The sequence below is a fragment of the Crassostrea angulata genome, chromosome 6 (genome assembly GCF_025612915.1).
Source record: "Crassostrea angulata isolate pt1a10 chromosome 6, ASM2561291v2, whole genome shotgun sequence".
NCBI classification, from domain to species: Eukaryota; Metazoa; Mollusca; class Bivalvia; order Ostreida; family Ostreidae; genus Magallana; species Magallana angulata.
The window spans coordinates 5159466-5181544 of record NC_069116.1 but is presented as its reverse complement, the minus strand read 5'-3'; the positions used below and the strand labels follow the sequence as shown (position 1 = coordinate 5181544).

General features: G+C 31.9%; 1 long non-coding RNA gene across 1 annotated transcript; it reads left to right on the top strand.

Annotated features, from left to right (window-relative positions):
* The first annotated feature begins 10954 nt into the window (after window positions 1-10954).
* On the top strand, window positions 10955-11846 carry LOC128188781 (uncharacterized). Its single transcript, XR_008244187.1, has 3 exons — window positions 10955-11056; window positions 11141-11197; window positions 11701-11846. It is a non-coding gene; the product is annotated as an uncharacterized LOC128188781 (long non-coding RNA).
* Window positions 11847-22079: the final 10233 nt, after the last annotated feature.

Genomic DNA, 22079 nt, shown 5'->3' with positions numbered 1-22079 from the left:
TTGTACGAGAAGTTGGAACTGATTGAGGGAAACTTGTACAAAACCTCTTCACATGATGGTCAGAAGATAAAACAGATAGTATTGCCAAAGTCCCTGAGAGAGGTAGCACTACGGGGCATACATGATGATGTTGAACATCCCGGTAAGAACAAAACATTGTGGCTTGCTAAGCAAAGATACTACTGGCCAGGAATGGAGTATGAGATCAACCAGAAAGTGGACTCCTGTGGCAGGTGTATTTGCAGCAAAACTCCAGTCCGACCTACAGCGGAACTTGTTCCTATTGTTACAACCAAACCTATGGAGTTAGTATGTATAGATTTCCTTACTCTGGAACAGTCGAAAGGTGGATACGAGAACATTCTGGTAATAACTGATCATTTTACTCGGTTCGCCAAAGCTATCCCCTGTAAAAATCAAACTGCGCATACAACAGCTAAAGTATTATATGAAAATTTCTTTCTTCATTACAGTTTCCCAGAGAAAATTCACAGTGATCAGGGTAGGAATTTTGAGTCGAAAGTAATTAAACATCTTTGTAAAATTTTAGGGATAAAGAAATCACGAACAACTCCTTATCATCCCATGGGAAATGGTTCGGCAGAACGTTTCAATCAAACTCTTATTAGGATGCTTTCAACATTAACAGAGGAACAAAAGGCAGATTGGAAATCTTTTGTAGCACCACTTGTTCAAGCATACAATGCCACAAGGAGTGATGCCACAGGGTATACACCACATTATCTTATGTTCGGATGGCATCCCGTTTACAAATTGATGTTTTCTTTGGTATGGATATTAACAAAGATCATCCAACCTATGTCGCCAAACTCAAGGATCGGATGGCATCTGCCTATTCTTTGGCATCGAAGGAAGAAGAAAGAATTGCCAGCAAGAATAAAGAGAATGATGACCAGAAGGTCAAGTTTGCCAAACTTGAGGTTGGAGATAGGGTGCTTGTGAGAAAAGTAGGAATACAAGGAAAACACAAGTTGGCTGACAAGTGGGAATCTGAAGTCTACACTATTCGGAGTATTCCAAATCCTGGCATCCCTGTATTTAGATTCAAGAGTGAATCAGGGAAAAACATTTGCACAGGAATATGCTTTTGCCATTCCATGTCATTCCCTCTGAAAACATTGAAATGCCTACAGTACCAGTGTTGAAAAGGAAGAAAAGAAGTCAGGATGTTGGTAGATCATGTGCAGAGGACATTTCTGATGATGATAGATCTGAGAACAGCTCAGAATCAGATTTTGACTCTAGCAGTTCAGAAATCAAAACAACCAGAGTACTTAGGTCATCAAGAAACCCAGAAATTTCACTGTCTTCATGAAACGACAAGGTCATCGGGTCGAGTAGATGATACCACGGTTGAACAGAGTACTAGGTTATCAAACCGCAACTCTCGCGTTTTTCCGCGATGAACTGCCAGAATTCGAAAACCTCCTGATCGCTATGGAGACTGGACTAGGTAGTGTTTTTTATCCCGTAAACTGCTTTTATGCTTCATGATTTTATGATGCAGTTTTCATTTTTCAGGTTTTTTAAATTCAATTCACATATCATATTTTATGCCGACTCTCTGGGGTAGAAAAAAAAATATACCATTATAAAAAAAAATGTCACATGACTAACTTTGCATGCACCCTTCCCCGCCAAAATCTTATACTGGACTGTCACTCTCCGCCTAGCCCTTGAACGGGTCAGAACTATAGCTGTATAGCAATATACTTAAGCATTAGGATTGTTTGTCCCGGTAAGACTTAATGTAATAAATTAAAGTCATTCTAAATTGTAATATTATTGTTTCATTTCGTTTTCTAATGTGTATGTTTGTCTGTGTCTAATTGTCTTGTCATTTGTGTCTATTCTGTGTTATTTGTTTAATTACGAAATTTCAGGTTTATTCTGTATTAATAAATATTTAACAACGACCCAAGCTTGGCTTAATTTGACCACTGGCTACATATTTTTAAAGACTTTTTGAATGTTTTTTTCCTGTTTTTGTAAAATATTTTGAAAAAAGACAGCTATTAACAAATTGAGAGAATTTCATTTGTCATATGATGGATATTTCCTTCGGACACATAAAGAAATATAACACTTTTTAACATTCAAAAATACTATTATTGCAATTTTTTAGTATTTCATAAAAACATAATTTTTTATATTTTCTTACTCTGTTGACAAATCATCTGAAAAAGTTGCTTGATGTTATAAGAAAATGTATTTTAATAAATGTGACATAAAAAATTAAGTGAAAATTATTGCAAATAAACCCAAAAAATATTTTAAATGTTATTTGATATGAAAGTTCCTCAGGTAAGGGTTATCGTTCCTAACTCCCAAGGCCCAAACACCTTTTTTATTTCTGAGTTGAAGAAATTTTCGTAAAGAAAGTGAGCGCACAAGATTGTAAGTTTGCAGGAATCCTCGACACGAATCAATTGGGATTTAGAATATGTCTATAACATCGAAAGGTTATGTACAGGTTTCAACAAAAATATATTATGTTGAGAGTCGAAGTAGATGGCTATTCCGGTTATTAAAAAACTCACAAGCTTTCAAAAAATGGCAATGAGAGTTAAACCGATAACTAGTTGGATATGTTAATGCAGACATATTTTAATGAAGTTATATTGTGTATATCCTAAAAAAAAGTAATAAGAAAAAAAAAATAGTGTTCATACAGCAGATCTAGAAATCAATAACAAATTAAAATATACCGGTATATTATAATTCAACATCATGGTATAATAACAAACATTTAAAACAAAAAAGTTTAATTTAAAAAAAAAGACCACCAGTTGGATTTGAACCCAAAACACTGAATGTTTGTATTCACTAATCCAGGACGAAACCACTGAGCCATGCGAGGCTTGTGAATATATGCTCTATAAAGTACTGTTTGAAACAACATTGTCATATCAAGGGACTTTGTTTTTTATTCTTCAAAAAATGATTTGAAAAAAATACATAATTAGTCATCTCTGGGTCATCTCTCCATCTTTTTATAAAAAGCACATTTTCAATGTTGAAATATGTTATCTTTACACGTTTCAAATTTGTGGAGAGAAGACCCAGAGACATTTAAAAACAGCTGTAAATAAGTAGGATTTTGCATGAATTGCATCGTGTTGCTATAATTAGACCCATATCATGGCAAAACCTGTTGCATTTCAAATATTTTTCCACTCATTTCACATCCAACAGAAACCAAATGACGATTATAATTCGAAAAATATTTAAAATTAATTGATGAAATTTTCACTCTCCTTGTGTGCCTAGATGTCTGCCGAATGTAGATCTTAAGCGCCCACTTTCTTTAATGTTGGAATGATAAATTCATACATATTTCATTAGAGGCCTAAATAAGTGAATATATTCGCTTTAATGCAAAACTAAGTCAAATGAATAAAGGGGATACTTGACTTGGCTAATAGGATTTATGTATCCCAACCTGAGAAAAATTCAAAGCAACCCTATCATCCCCTTAAGGTGTCGATATTAATGTGCATTAAAGTATATTATAATTGAAATATTTTTACCAGTTTAGAATTTTCTTTCACCGTATTAAACCAAAAAATACGTTTTAGAAAATTTTGGAAAGTTAAAAAAAAACTTTGTTCTGAACGGGAATCGAACTCCTGACCTACAGGTTTGTAGTGAACCCACTAACCCACTGCGCTACGGTTTAACATAACAATGATGGGAAAGTAACTATTTTAAAAACTTATACTTGATTTTATTGTTTAGTTCGATAAATAATACCACACAATATAAAGGTGTCACAGACTACTAATGAATTTTACAATTATCAAATTAAATCTATTTATTTAACAAATTTTTCAAAAGAGCGGTCCCTATAAAATTCGCCTCAGTTTCAATCAACCAGTCCCTGTCCTGCCCCACATATGCTACGCTAAGCCTTCAACAGACGTTGTACCATTGACACCACTGGTTTAACGATATAACTCTCCCTCTGCATTCACTTTAACCACGAAAATAACAAATAACCACACCCCCGTTAATATACCTTGAAACTGACAAAATATATTCAAAAACTTACCAGCTGGAGAAAAGCAAATGCCCAAACAGATTCACAGTATTTCTGGCAACCAGTCTACCAAACTAAATTCTGGAATTCGCCAAAATTTACAAACTGGAGGACAAATTCAACAACATGGCCGCACACTTGACAAGCAGCCACATCCACGACTCTAACTCACCAAACCGGTTATGCTAAAATAGCCCTAATACAAAAACACTTTGGAAATATGGAGCACAACTTAGTCCAAAATAAATATAACTCTCTACACGAACAAATACAAAACTGAATAAAATAAATTCAACTACATCACAACCACGTTTAAGAACGCAAATTTAGTACCCTAAATGAATTTCACTATGATAATGCTCCCACAATAACTCGGTTGACATTATATACATGTAAATAGTGCCTGTTTGGGAGGGTAACTGTTGAAATTGGCACCCGAGAAAACCATTGTCAACCGAACAGGCACTTTTTATTTTATTATCTGAATGTCTTATTTTTTGTCCCCCGCCGCAACGCGGAGCGGAGACATAGAAATGCCGGGCGTCCGTCCGTGCGTCCGTGTGTTCGTGCGTCCGTGTGTCCGCCCGTCACACTTTTTTGTAAGCGCTCTCATGCCTACAAATTTCGACGGATTTTCATTAAATTTATACCAAATGTTAATACCACTAATACTTTGGTCAAGTTCGAAAATCAGCATTGGTCGATACTTTTTGTTGGAGTTATGGGACTTTGACCACAATAATGACTCTGTTTTATCCAAAAATTGACCTTGTAAGCGCTCTCATGCCTACAAATTTTGACGGATTTTCATTAAATTTATACCAAATGTTTATACTACTAATACTTTGGTCAAGTTAAAAAATCAGCATTGGTCGATACTTTTTGTTGGAGTTATGGGACTTTGACCACAATAATGACTCTGTTTTATCCAAAAATTGACCTTGTAAGCGCTCTAATGCCTACAAATTTTGACGAATTTTCAATAAATTTATACTAAATGTTTATACTACTAATACTTTGGTCAAGTTCGAAAATCAGCATTGGTCGATACTTTTTGTTGGAGTTATGGGACTTTGACCACAATAATGACTCTGTTTTATCCAAAAATTGACCTTGTAAGCGCTCTCATGCCTACAAATTTTGACGGATTTTCAATAAATTCATACTAAATGTTTATACCACTAATACTTTGGTCAAGTTCGAAAATCAGCATTGGTCGATACTTTTTGTTGGAGTTATGGGACTTTGACCACAATATTGACTCTGTTTTATCCAAAAATTGACCTTGTAAGCGCTCTCATGCCTACAAATTTTGACGGATTTTCATTAAAGGTCATATGAAACGATTTTTAACACTATGATTTTCTTTCATGAATATAAAGCTTGGTATAAACAAATATTAAAATACATGATGTAAGATTTTTTGGCCTTTGCATTACTGAGAAATAACAGTAAAAACTGAGCACCTGAAAAAAATTCTTGCCCGCTTATCGTTCTTGATTTTGTGGATTTATGACGTCACAAAGACCCACCGATGTAAACAATGTATTAAAACTAGTGTCATTTTACAGTAGTTTATCGATTAAATTTTAGTAATTTTTGCATATATGAACGTGTCTTTCTTTTCAAATGAGATCATTTGATTTCGTAGTAGCCTACAGATGACTTAGTTTTAATTGGTCGTTAATGAAAAAAATCTAATATCAGCTTCTCACAAGAGTAAAATCATGATGAAGATCCCGTACTGGAGTGGAAATTTAACGAAAGAAATGCTCCAACATTTACAGCTGATTAATGAATTATCCTTATCCTTTTGAAATAGAAACATCATTTTCTTCTTCGGTACGTATAATGATTGAGCTACATTTAAAGGGAATTAAAGCATTTAAATTGATTTGATTTATTTTGTCACATAAAAAAGTATATAAGGCAGGCCAATGAAAATGTTGGAGGCATTGTGTACATAGTTTGTATTAAGAGCTGCTATAAAATGCCGCAAAATTATTCTTAAATTTTATTTCGAAATAATATAAATTTCTGACTTATTGATATATACATGTAGCAATATCTTTAGAAAATACTTTGTGTACACGTGTATTAACGTTTTATTAAATTAGATCGCGGAAATATGGCATTTAAGGATTAAGAAATGTATCGGTAAAATAAATCGGTTGTTTGATAAAAATAGTTGTGAACGAATGTGAAGATAATAAACAGATTTTATTAAGAACAAGCATCAATAATGATAAAAAAAACCCCGAAAGAAAACATTGCGGAAGAAAGTGAGATAAAAGGGATCTGTGTGTAAACACCGCACATACACGTTTTAAAATCAAAACACCACACATTCAAGTACACGTTCAAAAACAAAACATTTGAAGAAATTTCTCTTAGACTAAAAATAATTAAATGGTAACATATTTGTGAATTTGAAAGTGAAACAAACAATATAATCGTGAAGCGAATGAGGCACGTACAATGAGGCCTACAAGTTGTTTAGAAAAAAAATCTTAATGAATTGCATGAACGTGCAAATGCGAAAAAACGATCAGACTTATATTTGAATTTGTCAATTTCATTAAAAAGATCAAAATAAAACATATAAATATGCTTATATTAAAAATATATTATACTTGCATGTGGATCTATGAAGAAAATCATTTATTCTCCCTGCAGTCTCGAAACTGAATATCATTATGTACACGCTATTACATGTAAATAAAAACGCACACGATTTCATTTCTTGAGAGAAAAAATACTGACGTGATTGATTATTGTATAATTATACAAGTTTTTATATGAAATAGTATTTTTTTCTTTTAAAATGCTGCAAAATGACATGGATATTTGTATTCACAACATAGCTTTATAAGGCGATTGGGTCTTACTGACGTCATAAGCAAGGGAGGTAAGCCGCGTAAGTCAATGTTCCTTTTCCCGATTTAGTAATTTTGATCGACTGTGGCGCTCACATTTTGCATAAAATATCCAAAAAACAATGTCAGTCTTATTAAATATGCACTTATGAACTTATTCCCATATATAACTCAATATGGTCAGGATATCGTTTCATATGACCTTTAAATTTATACCAAATGTTTATACTACTAATACTTTGGTCAAGTTAAAAAAATCAGCATTGGTCGATACTTTTAGTTGGAGTTATAGGACTTTGACCACAATAATGACTCCGTTTTATCCAAAAATTGACCTTGTAAGCGCTCTCATGCCTACAAATTTTGACGGATTTTCAATAAATTTATACTAAATGTTTATATCACTAATACTTGGTCAAGTTCGAAAATCAGCATTGGTCGATACTTTTTGTTGGAGTTATGGGACTTTGACCACAATAATGACTCTGTTTTATCCAAAAATTGATCTTGTAAGCGCTCTCATGCCTACAAATTTCGACGGATTTTCATTAAATTTATACCAAATGTTTATACTACTAATACTTTGGTCAAGTTAAAAAAATCAGCATTGGTCGATACTTTTAGTTGGAGTTATAGGACTTTGACCACAATAATGACTCCGTTTTATCCAAAAATTGACCTTGTAAGCGCTCTCATGCCTACAAATTTTGACGGATTTTCAATAAATTTATACTAAATGTTTATACCACTAATACTTTGGTCAAGTTCGAAAATCAGCATTGGTCGATACTTTTTGTTGGAGTTATGGGACTTTGACCACAATAATGACTCTGTTTTATCCAAAAATTGACTTTGTAAGCGCTCTCATGCCTACAAATTTTGACGGATTTACATGAAATTTATATTAATGTTTATACCACTAATACCTTGGTCAAGTTCCTAAATCAGCCTTGGTCGATACTAGTATACTGCTTGACCGGTGGGGGACCCAGGAATTCTATTCTTGTTAAGGAAATTTTACTGCTTTTTTAGACGGAGGCTGTATAACAGCCTCCGTATATTGTGATTGTTTTGCCCGTGACGTCAAATAATGAGGATTCCTTAAGCACCATCTAGCTGTGGACGAAATAATGAATAATAATGAGATTCAATGAATAAACATGGCATGCTTCTTTGTCGCCGTCGAATATCTTTTGTGTATTATCAATCAATCTCCCGCGGAGACGTATCTTTCTTTACATCTGCAACCCCCCCCCCTCCCCACCCCCACCCGGAAGTGATTTGGGAAGTTAGTATGTCCTACAAGCTGATAAGTATTGCGCGGGGAAAAATAGTTAGAATTGACCAAAAAAATATGATGCAAACAATAGCCATTATATAATTATCATTTATATATATATATATCATACCATATAACTGAACTTGAGTTCTCTGCAAATTCAAAATAAATAGCAAAATTTAGTTCATGTGTTTATTGTTTCCATAGTCTTAACGAGAGGGAGAGAGAGAGAGAGAGAGAGAGAGCGAGAGAGAGAGAGAGAGAAAAGAAGTATACGAATTAAACTTCACAAACACAGTATATCAATCTTTAAATCAAACATCACAAACCGTGTAGAATACTTTATTGATAGACATACTTCTTTTCTCATTGCTAGAAATCAAACTTCACAAACAGAGAAGAATACATGTACATCATTTTTAGACATACTTCTTTTCTCTTTGCTTGAAATAAATAATAATACCTTTGTTAGGCATGCTTCTTTTCTCCTTTATACTTGAAATAAAAAATATAAGAATGAAACTTTTTTCCTTTATCTTGGAAGGAACACGTGGTGCACCTCGCGCGTTGATTTGATTAACATGGGTAACACGTGGACTCGGACTGAATCACAATGTACTATATTCTATTGTGGAAACTAATTTTATGAATGTATATTAATATATTTCAAATGAATGTACGTAAAATTACGCTTTAAACGCTTGCTCTCTCTCTCTCTCTCTCTCTCTCTCTCTCTCTCTGGTTCTCTCTCTCTCTCATAACGATCATAATAAGAATAATTATCTGGATCGACGACACTCAATCATCAAGAAATTACAACCTTTCTATTTTTCGAGTAATTCGAGTGGTATGCATTAAATAGCATATATTTACATTTTCCAGTGTCTTTGCCTGTGATAACACTACGTATCGATTTTGTACTATATAACCCATAATACAAATGACGCCAAATTGAGGCGCCAGCGGGGTTTGCTTATTTTTATTTAAATATTTAATCGTATGATGGCTAAAATAAAAGGTGATAATTTCGGTCGGAGCATGATCAAATCTATCATAAAGCCCTTCGGGCTTTATTTGATTTGATTACGCCCGACCAAAATTATCACTTCATAATACTCAAAGAATGGTTCCTTATTCCTTATGTACAGTTCCCCATGTTGTTTTGTGATGCAAAATTTTTTTCTCTTTCCTTTTTTGTAAATAATAAACACATCTAAGTAGTAATATAACAAGCTTATAAGGTTAAAACAAGAGAACAACACTAATTATTTTAAAGGGATTTGGACACCATTTGAGCTTAACATTTTATTTTTCCAATTTTACTGTTTAGAATGGTTAATATGGGTACTTAAAATGCTTTATCAAATTTTGAAAGTCAAAAATTGATTTATAAGCAAGATACAGAGTTAGAAAATAGAAGTCATTTGATCAAAGAAATGGTTATTCCATACTTTAAAATATATATAAACAAATATAAGAGCTGTGTTTAAATACCAATGAATTCTTACCTCTGTATCTCTCTTAAAACTTGACTTCTAACGTTCAAATTTTGGTCAATTATTCAAAATGATCAAGTCAATCATTTTATACATTAAAAAAAGAAAAAGAATTTTTTTATCTAAAATTGCGTAAATGACCCTTTAATATTATCTACCTAACTCTGATGTCAACCTGAAAAATATCCTCGCGACCTTGCCATATTACTAAATCGCTTCGCGAATATTCTAACATGATAAGCGGTAAGCGCGCTGTTTTTCCTTAAATAAAAAAAAAATCATATATTGTCATTAGTTTAGTTTCTTCCGAAATGATGCCTTCGTCTATCAGTACTTTCAATACTTTGATTATGGAAATAAAATGAATTATATGGCGAACCGTACGCGCATAATTTACGCGCAAGTATCAATTCGTTGTGTTACCCGTTGTAAAGTGTGTTGCTAACGCAGAGGGTAATAGAACGGATTACCAACTGCGTCAATACCAATCAGATTTCAGTATTTAACATGAAAGTATAATAATAGCATATGTTTTCGTTCACTGCGTCTTTCGTGCGTTATCCAACCAATACTCTCGAATAACATATAAATTATCTCGAATCAACTCTCAAATGCCTAAAGATAATATGAGTCTATTTTGCCCACCCCCCCCCCCCTCCCCTATAATTCTCATTTTTTAGTCCCCTACCGGTTTTCACCGGAGGGGACTATAGTTTTCCTCTGCGTCCGTCAGTCCGTCTGTCCGTCTGTCTGTCTTACTTCAGTTTTCCACACTTTTTTTCTTTATGCGTTTGAGGAATAATATGAAATTTGCTGAACAGCTTCAAAATGTCAAACTACAGATCAAGTTTACACTTTTGTAGCGTCTGGTTGACATATTTTCGAGAAAATCAATTTTTTATATTCCAATTTTTAATGCTTGGATTCAATATTATGCACTTTTTTTCTGTATGCGTTTGAGGAATAATATGAAATTTGCTTAACAGCTTCAAAATGTCAAACTACAAATAAAGTTTACACTTTTGTAGCGTCTGGTTGACATATTTTCGAGAAAATTAATTTTTTATATTCCAATTTTTAATGGTCGGGTTCGATATTCTGCATAACAGTGCGTTGTTTTCACAATTTCCACAACCGGTAGGGGACGTGTATTGCTTATGCAATACTCTCAGAATGCTTGTTTAAAGTTGACATTAATGAAGATGAACAGTTTCAATTTTCAAAAAAAATTACATCTTTTTTACAGAAATCACAGAACCAGAACTCTGCCAAATGAAAAATTCGAATTCTACCACACGATTTGACTCCTGTTCTCAAAGACATTATGATGGATGCCAAAAAACAGGTTTTTCTATCAGTATAAGTAAATATAATATGTGACATTTTTTTAAATTGTAAATGATAAGCTGATAATTTGGTATATTTGTAGGTGAGTTTTCTAATTTGAAGATTACTCTCGAAGCCAGAATAAACTCCAATGCAAATGGTAAATATATATATATATATATATATATATATATATATATATATATATATATATATATATATATATATATATATATATATATATATATATATATATATATATATATACACACACAATTTCAAATACACTTCAAATGCAAAAATTATACAATCGCTAGAAATAATTTTTTTCTTAATCTGCTACAACTAGATCATTTTCATATAATGAATACTCATCTTTTATTATGGGGCGATGAGTCATTATCCATCGATATTAACAAGCAGTTATTCTCATTAGTTGATTGGTCATCAACGAAACTGGTAGATTTGTTTAATATAGTTTATGTGCATGTTTCTTATTCTCGTATATATCACTTATTTTCATTTATCGTAATAACAATTCTGTATCATGCAATAATAGTTGTACGTTTTAAACAGTTCCTACCCGAATGCGATCAACGTCTTGTCAAAAGTATACCAACGCCGTGTCACAAATATTGATAGATCTATTTTGTATATCTACAGAGTTGAAGATGAGAAGAAGACAATTGCTGCTTTTCGTCCTGTTCCTTTTGGGAGAGACACGTTTGTTGTAATTCAGGAAAACGTTCAAACGTGCCCCATATTGATTGTGAACTACAACTCTTTTAAAAAAAAAATAACTGAACAACTTTCATGTACTACTATTCGTCACAAGATGTTTTGAATCTAGTATAGGAAATTTGGAAAGATTTTTTTAAATTGTGGTGCAATTAAATGATTGTTTTACAGCCAGTGTTACATGCTAGTACATGTATAAGCTGGATTCTCAGCAAACTCCCACCAGATCATCCAAATATGAAAGACATTTGTGTAGCTATAAATAATTAATTGGTAAACAAAAATCCCAATATTTTAGTGAATAATTAAAACATTCAATTATGAATTCTGTATATCACATAACATTGCTTTTTCTTGTTTATTCTTTAATAATGTTTGTCGACATATTTTTAGCACTGACAAATATGTTTTTATACAAGAGGCCCATAGGCCACATTTCTCACCTGAACAACAGTTTCTTGTAACCATTGCCGACGCAAAGCGGAGGTTGACAATGGTTTTCGAGGGGTGTCAATTTCAACAATTACCCTCCCAAACAGGCACTATTTATTTTATTATACTGAATGCCTCTTTTTTAAAGAAAATTTTAGTGCTTTTGTATACAAATGGTGTGAATTCTACGGCGAACCGTACACGCATAATTCACGCGCATGTAATAATTCGGTGTGTTACCCGTTGCCAAGAATGCTGCGAACGCTGAGGGTAATACAACGGATAACCAACTGCGACTAAACCAATCAGATTTCAGTATTTAACATGAAAGTATAATAATATATTTTGTAGCATATGCTATTGCTATTTTAACTTTGAACACCTCATGGGGCCCCAGTATTTGTCCGGGGTTTATGGTTGGCTTTAACAATTTAGAATTTAGAACACTATTTGAAGACCCTTGCATTGTATTCGCACAAATTTAAGCATTGTCATTCTCCAGGAAAAGTTTTTTTTAACATTGTCCCTCTATATTTTTTATTAAACTTTGAACTCCTTCAACAGGCCCAGTATTTTATCGAGGATCACGGCTTTTATCATTTATAATCTACACTTTTTGGGGATGCTTACGTAGTAATATGAGAAATTGAAGCTTTGTATATCCCGAGAAAAAAATTTTCAAACATTTTTTTATATTTACTTCTACATTAAACTTTAAACCGTCTTGGGTCCCCGGTATTTGTCCAGGGGTCACTATTTCAAAAATATTGAATCATCATTATCCAAGGTTTTATGCATTTGAATCTCACAAATTGTAGCATTGCAGTTCTTGAGAATAAAATTTAAAATCAAAATGTTTACAATGGATATAGATTTATGTGGTTTTGTATGTAATCCCGAATCCGATGGTAAAATTCACTACATTCCTCCCCATTATATTTAAAATGGATGGCGAGTAAAACTTTAAAAAATATACATGCATTATTTCTAATAAATTACTAAATAATACACTATTAGACAGCTGTTCACAATCAGAGAATCCGACTGTAAACACAGCACTCCAAAAGTGTGATATTTAAATATGTAGTGATTTTCTTATACGCAAAGATTAAATAAAAATATATAACACTCTTATCAAGAAACATAAATGTAAAAACTAATACACGTATTTAAAAATAATTAACATTAAAAATTCGGTCCTAAACTATATTTAAGCTAAAACAACACATTAAGAAACACTTTGCCTTTCTCTTTACCTTCTATTTGGATTTTGTAAGTTGTTTTTTTTTTAAGTTTTAAACTTACATGAAGTTCCAAGACATTTATATTATCAGACAATGAGTATCCGACTTCTTTGACTGTGGAACTTATATTTATTTATTAATTATTAATAATTAAATTAATTTTAAATATATCCAGATAATTCAAAAACATTGAGTCAAGATTGAATTATTTAAGTTTGGATTTGCCTGTTATACATGTATTTGCATCTTTGTCGTTTTATTGTGTAATTTTCATTCTCTCTTATTATGTATTTTCCAATCTGACAACTTGGATATGCATGTTCTTACAAATGTTGATCAAAGAGTTTGTTTTTTATGTCTTAATTTAATCACAACCTAGTGACTTTATTAGATTTTGATATTTGAATATTGTATGTGATTGTGGCCTTGGTCCATTGAGTTAGGTTGACGAATGACTATTTCCTTAGCTCGTGCGAGGTTCTTTTCTAGTTTTTCATAATTTATTCTACAAGATATTTTGTATTTATAAATTGAAAAGATAATAAATGACATAATATAATTCAATCTTCTTATTTTGACATTATTTTCTTAATGGAATCTCAATACTAATATCTTCCAAGATATTCCAAAATTTTAAAAACTCCCTACCTCTTGCCATATGTATTTCACTTATTTACAAGTCAATTAAAGATGTTCACAGTCTTCGATCGTTTGACAACATTCACATTCGGCTATATTAATACATCTTTGTTCGACCTACTAACACTTAAATTATTGTGGAGTACACAGATCTATTACTTATAGTTGAATTTAGCAACTTTCTTATCTTACAAAAATGTACATGCATTTTATTTTTTGATTATAAATATTTATAATTCCAGCTGATATCCCAAACAATTTGCTTCATATGTTTTCTCTATAATTTCATATTCACAAAAATATAATAATAAAAAAATACTCTCTAAACACTCCGTATTTCAATTAAGGCTATCTTGAAAGACAAGCCTAGCATTGTGTTGTACGTTAATGTGTTGTATGTTTTGCATATGAACGATTAAATCTATCTATGTAATTCTTAAAACACGTTCTTATCATAATATACTCATAACAAATTTTTTTTTCAAGATGCTAGAAAAATAATTTATATCAAACAAATTCCCATCTGCATCAAAAATATCTTTCATATATAAAATATCACTTTTGATACAATTTTTAAAGCACAGTACTTTTGATTTGTATGTAAAAAGATTATTATTCCAGATAAATTCTAAAATGTGTACGTTTTGTCATTATAAACTTGTTTTAGCACGGCATGAATTAAGATAAAAAAAATTTATCAAGAATATCAGACAGGGTTCGGAATATGATACTTTCAGCTTGTGATAGTTTAAATATCCTTGTGACTTTGATTGTGATTGTTGGGGTGATCTAGATCTGGAAAATATATTGTTTTGAGCAGTTTCTCGCAAAATGCCCTATCTCCTCACATTTGAGACATTCACTCTCTCTTTTGAAACTATTAGATCTTAAGACATTGTTATCTGTGCTGGGTAGTATTTCATCTTTATCTTCAAATGTGACTCTTCTGACATCTTCCTTTTAGTCCCATGTTCAATAATTGGTTCGTAATTCCGGTATTCATGTATTAAACTGCTTCGTCTAGTGTTTCAGGATCTTTATCAATTGTCAAATTTCAGCTCTTTTCTCCATACAACCCCTTAAGAAAGCATAAATGGTAATGGTGCTTCTGAAATCCGGACAGTCTGGGTAAAGCTCAGTGAATATTACTTCTGTCTTTTTTGCAAATTCTTCAAAAATTTCGTGTGTCTTCTGTTTGATCTCCTGATGTTGATGGCTCATGATATGACATTGATCGCTCTGGTCAGTCTTTTATCTTTCTGTTCTACAAATCTGCCTAATTGACCATCCCACTCTCTAGCATATATTTCTTAAAGATCGTTCTCCCTCCTTTCATCCATATCATGCACATCATCCACATATACAATGTATAACTCTCTTTTGTCTGCTTTTGTACAAAAGTGACATTTTTCTTCCTCTTTCTCATTTAATGTCTGTTCTCTTTGTTTCATTTCATGTCCTGAATCTCTAATAATATTTTCTCTTTTCTAATCATTCTCTCCTTTGCAACAACATTTCTCTCAAACCTTTCAATCGTTTTCAATAAATAAATCTGATTCTCTCATGTTAGACGCTGCTGCATTTCCAGTGCGCTGCGATTGTTCAGCGTTCTTACTGGATTATACTAAGCGTGATGATACAAAAATATTTCTACCGCTTTTTAACTCTTCTATTGCTGCTTTGCTTACCTCACTAGGAGTTGCCATGATCTTGATCTTTTACTCCTGTATACATCTACCTAGTATTGATCTTAGTATATGTATGAATATGTATGAACTTAATATAATATTTGTATGTAAATTATATGCAACTCATTACAACAATGTTCAGATTATAATAATCTTCTTGAGCAAAATATTAATCAGATTTATCCCTGATACTGTCAGAAGATGGAATGCCAATAGTGTTAACACAAAAGAGACAACCTCCATTAAAATATAATATTTAAAATATTTAAAACACTTTAATACAATGATATGGTAAAGCCTTAGAATTATCTTTCATTTGAAAAAAGATCTTCAAACATAACTCACACACAATATTGAGAACAGCTAAATTTTAAACTCTGGTGTATTACGCTGTTATTTGATACTAGTAGCCAAGTTTAAAATGTAAATGGCATATACATACTGACCAAATAGAATTTGTAGATAAATTTATGTATCTTGGTGTTTTATTTAACTATAATGGAAATGTTAATGTAACACAAAAACAATTAGCCAGTCAAGGTAGAAAAGCAAAGTTTTACTAAGATCTAAGGTTAGTCAATTAAATTTAAATGTTGAAACTATGTTCTCTCTTTTTGACACTTATGTAAGTAGCATATTGAATTACGGATGTGAAGTCTGGGGCAACCACAGTGCGTGTGACATTGAGAAAATACATTTAGAATTCATAAAAAATGTTCTGTGTGTTAGAAAAAATACAAATACGTCTATGGTGTATTTTGAAACTGGCAGGTTGCTTTTCAAGATTGTACGCTATTTTCGGATTTTTAAGCTTTGGTTTAAATTATTAGAAAGTAAAAATTGTATCATCAGGTATTGCTATGACAAAATGTTAGAAGAATGTGAACACAAATTAAAAAATATATCAAACTGGGTGTCAAATATCAAAGACAAATTGTTTGAAATTGGTTTAGGCTACATCTGGGCTGACCAACACAAAATATGTTATAAAAGCCATTTTTTACTTGTTAAGCAAAGAATAATTGATACTTTTGTACAAAATCTTTTTGCAGATATAAATAGTTCATCTAGATGTATGTTATATAGAAATATTATTGACCATTTTGCAATGCAATATTATTTGGTGAAACCCATTCCTTGTATTTACAAAAAAAGAACTCAGTAAAATCAGAATGTCATCACATAATCTACCATAGAAAGTTGACGTCATAGAAACATTTTGCGCAATAACAGAATATGTAAATTTTGTAGATCCTATATTGAGGATGAATATCACTTTGTCTTAATATGTCCATGATACCAGCAATAAAGAGCCAAATACATTACAAATACTATTGGAAAAAACCATCAATGTATAAATTGATATAGCTATTATGTTTAAAAATGTTAGAGAACTCTGTAACTTATGAAAATTCTTGCATCATGCCTTCAAACTACATGTTGGCTGATATACTATTGTCTTCCCACAAATGTTTATCTAAAAATAAAATTTGGTGTTATGACTACTTTGTAATAAAATTAATGTGTTGAATTGTACATTCTCCAATGCTTTTATCACTGAACTGCATATTCATTGCTATTACAATTTTGTTTGTAAATCCATGCAATATGCTGCACATATTATGTTTAAAAAATTCATATGCTATTAGATGTATGTCTTACGCAATAAAGAAAAGTTGAAAGTTAATGTGTCTTTTTTAAAAATGCATATCATTAATTAAATTTGTAAAAATCAATACGTGTTTTAAAAATTTCAACTGAATACGTTCTATTCTTCTACATTTTCATAATCCCATACTTCACATATATTTACTTACGGAAATTAATTGTTATTCACAGTTGTATAGAAACTGTATGGAACTGTATGAAACTGAAGTCTCCAAGATCCAGTTCTAAGGCAATTTCTAGGTTAAAACTTTCAGCAACCTAAGAAAATCACAAAATGCAATAAAATATCATGATGATTTCAGACTCAAATTTTCTAATAAGACGATTTGTCTATTTTGTTTATCTCACATACTGATACACATAAACACTAATTCATTTATAAATGTTTTAAAAAAAGGTCTATCTATAAACAATAAAATGCTTTCTTTGATGATTAATGCGGGTTATGAAGGTAGTGTTCATTGCATAAAATACGCAGGTTTTTATTTTTATTTTTTGCAATGTCGCCACCTTCATATCCCGCATGAATAACCTAAACAAGCATTTTATTGTTTAAGGTGACTTTAATGGATTTCGTGACCGGTTTTTTTTTACCATAGATTTAAGGTATTTTACAAATATGGTTTATTGGCTTCAGTACAAATCTTTAGCTCATTTTTTTTTTCAAAAGGCGTGAAAAACTATTATTATGTTGAAGGACTTGGAAAAATTATTTGCCGGTGTAATGAAGAATAATGACCCCCGTAGAATAATGACCGGGGTCATTTTTTGACGTAGAATAATGCCCCTCTTGCTGTAGAAGAATTTGATTTTTCTAAAGAAAAAAGACCCAGGGGTAATTTTTCTTCATGTCAAATGTGAAGAAAAATGACCCCCGCAAAAAATGACCCCCGCTGTAAACAAGAATAAAAATTGTTTACCCAATATCCCGACAAGGTATCTGACTTTGAAATTACTGAAATTTTCACTCTCTTCAGCTGATTTTGAAGTTATAAATATGAACTTGTAAAATAAATCGCTGTATATAGTTTTTCATATCCGTAGCAAACACACACACACACAAACACACTTACATTGCCACAAATTGATTGTTAACAGTTATATATCTTCTCTCGTCGACATATGGCGGGAAATTAACACTGCATTTGTGAAGAAAGCTGCTGAACTATACTTGATTCTTTACCATGAATAATTCTTAATTACATATTATATAGCTTTATTATTTAAAGACGATATTTCATTTACAAAATGTATGCACAGCTTGCTTAACTTTATATATTGCGATTTTACAATTGCATCGGCAACAAATTGCCAGGTCTGCATGTGTGTGTTTAGAAAAATTAAAAAAAATTATATACATTGATGAACTAAATTGTGTGATAAGTAACGAACAACAATCATAAAAGAATAATTGTTTTAATAATATAAGCAATATTAAATGGTGAATGAATTGTCAAACAAAGAATAAAATATATATTTTCGTGCTGGGAGAAAGGAGTTTCTAAGGTGAATATCCCTCTGATAAGAAAGATAACTTCTGTAGAAAGTATTCTCACTTTGTTTCTGATTACTCAGAATTATTAAGACAACTAGTAGGCTAATTGTTCGAGAACAATTAGAGGTCTTTCCACCTAATATTTTAATGAATTGTTAGATTGCTCTATAAGATTTACAAAACATTACTATACCTATGATATATGTTGTACTATAAAATGGGAAAACCACAAGGCCATTAATTGATAAATGGTTTTAAAAGAGATTTTTTATTTTTATTATTATCAAGCCATTTTTTTTTAAAATTCCATGTTGTATATATCGGTAAAGATTTATCTAATTACTTTTCTGAATTTTTTTCCACTTACTATGAACAAAACTGAGCCAAGTGAATATTCTTTTCACAATCGTATAAACAGTAAAGCTAACAATAGAAGAGAGTGTTCTACAGGCTAGCTGTCTTTGTACAAAATGAATAACAAGTTCCACTTGAGTAGCCACAGGACTTTATGTGATACCTGGCTGACCCAATTGAATACCTTATTGCGCAATCCAGCAAGCTATTGAAACCCTTACTATAATTCTGTATTTCAAATGATATGAAAATTCATTAATTAAAAGACTTCTAAATGACGTTGACCTTTGACCTTTATGTCATTTTGTTTGGCCAAGGTAGACGCTTCTATTCCAAGTGGTCCGAAGTCTGTACGACAAATAATAAAAAAGATGGAAATGATTTTATAGAAAATTAAAAACTTTCATGGGGAATAACTACTAGAAGAGGGCCTCAGATCCTTTCGGTATGAATAGATTGAAGAACCCTCCAAGTATACTGAATACATTGGTAAAAGTTCCAAGTCTTTATCTCTTATAGTTTCAAAGGAGTAGCGATAACAAGCATTTCGTACAATAGGGGCTATAACTCTGTAATTATTCAAAGGTATGAGCCAAGGGGCTATATTTTAAAATGTCTTAAGATGTCCTACTACATCCATAAAAATGTTTTTCTCTACCACCCTAAACAAAAGAGATATAAAAACTCGTTAATTAACAGCTTCTCAAATGACCTTGACCTTTGACCTTTATGTCATTTTGTTCGGCCAAGGTAGACTCTTCCATCCCAAGTGGTCCGAAGTCTCTATGATAAATAATAAAAAAGTTGGAAGTGATTTTATGGAAATTTAAATACTTTCAGGGGCAATAACTACTACAAGGGGGCCTCAAATCCTTTTGGTATGAATAGATTGAAGAACCATCTAAGTGTAATGAAGACATTGGTAAAAGTTCCAAATCCGTATCTCTTATGGTTTCAGAGGAGTAGCGATAACAAGCATTTTCTTCTCAAAGGGCAATAACTCTGTAAGTTCTGGGAGTTCTTTGACACAAGGTCAATTGGTACCATAACTTTTAATGAGCAATTACATAAAGTTTAAGTTGTTTGGATAACTCTAATAATAAAAAAGTCACCCCGAGCTAAATAGAAAAAAAGAAGAAGAAGAAGAAGAAGAACTAGTAGACTAATTGTTCTCGAACAATTAGAGGTCTTTCCACCTCAAATTTTTTATGTTTAGAATAAGATTGCTTCAATAGAATAAAAATTTTTTCATCGTTACTTCATAAAAAAGTGTCAAACGATTAAGTTTGCAATTTTTGTTATGCTTGACCTTGACCTTTGACCTTTATGTCATTTTCATCTGACAAGGTAGACGCTTCAATACCAAGTGGTCCGATGTATCTATGATTATTGATTCAAAAGTTATTTGTGTTTTTTATTGAATGTTCGAAACCTTCAGGGGCAATAACTGCTAGAAAGGGACTTTGGAACCTTTCGGTATTAATAGATTGAAGGAGCGTCTAAGTGTACTGAATACATTAGTAAAAGTTTCAAGTCTCTATCTTTAACGGTTAATGAGGAGTAGCGATAACAAGCATTTTGTGCAATAGGGGCAATAACTCTATAATTGTAATATGGAAAGGGTCAAAGGGTTATATTTTAAAATGTCTTATGATGTACTACTACATCCATGAAAAAGTTTTTCTCTACCACCCTAAACAAAAGAGATCTAAAAAACTCATTAATTAAGAGATTTTCAGATGACCTTGACCTTTGACCTTTATGTCATTTTGTTCGGACAAGGTAGATGCTTTCATCCCAAGTGGTCCGAAGTCTCTATGATAAGTAATAAAAAAGTTGGAAGTAATTTTATAGAAATGTAAATACTTTCAGGGGCAATAACTACTAGAAGGGGGGCTCAGATCCTTTCGGTGTGAATAGATTGAAGAACCCTCTAAGTGTACTGAAGACATTGGTAAAAGTTCCAAGTTTCTATTTCTTATGGTTTCAGAGGAGTAGCGATAACAAGCTTTTCGTACACAAGGGCAATAACTTTGTAAGTTCTGGGAGTTATCAAGCAAAGGGTCATTTGGTACCATAACTTTTAATGGCCAATAACATAAAGAAAAAATTGTTTCAATATCTCTTGAAATAAAAAAGCTGTCCCTGGAAAAAAAGAGAAGAAAAATAATAATAATAACTAGTAGACTAATTGTTCTCGAACAATTAGAGGTCTTTCCACCTCATTGTTTTTTTATGTTTGAAATAAGATTGCTTCAATAGAATAAAATATTTCTTCTGCGTTACTTCATTTTAAAAAGTGTCAAACGATTAAGTTTGCAATTTTTTATTGCTTGACGACCTTGACCTTTGACCTTGATGTCATTTTCATCTGACAAGGTAGACGCTTCAATACCAAGTGGTCCGATGTATCTATGATTATTGATTCAAAAGTTATTTGTGTTTTAATTGAATATTCGAAACTTTCAGGGGCAATATCTGCTAGAAAGGGACTTTGGACCCTGTTGGTATGAATAGATTGAAGAAGCGCCTAAGTATACTGAATACATTAGTAAAAGTTTCAAGTCTCTATCTCTAACGGTTAATGAGGAGTAGCGATAACAAGCATTTTGTACAATAGGGGCAATAACTCTATAATTGTTACATGGTAAGGGTTAAAGGTTTATATTTTGAAATGTCTTAAGATGTTCTACTACATCCATGAAAAACTTTTTTTCTACCATCCTAAACAAAAGAGATACAAAAACTCATTAATTAAGAGATTTCCAAATGACCTTGACCTTT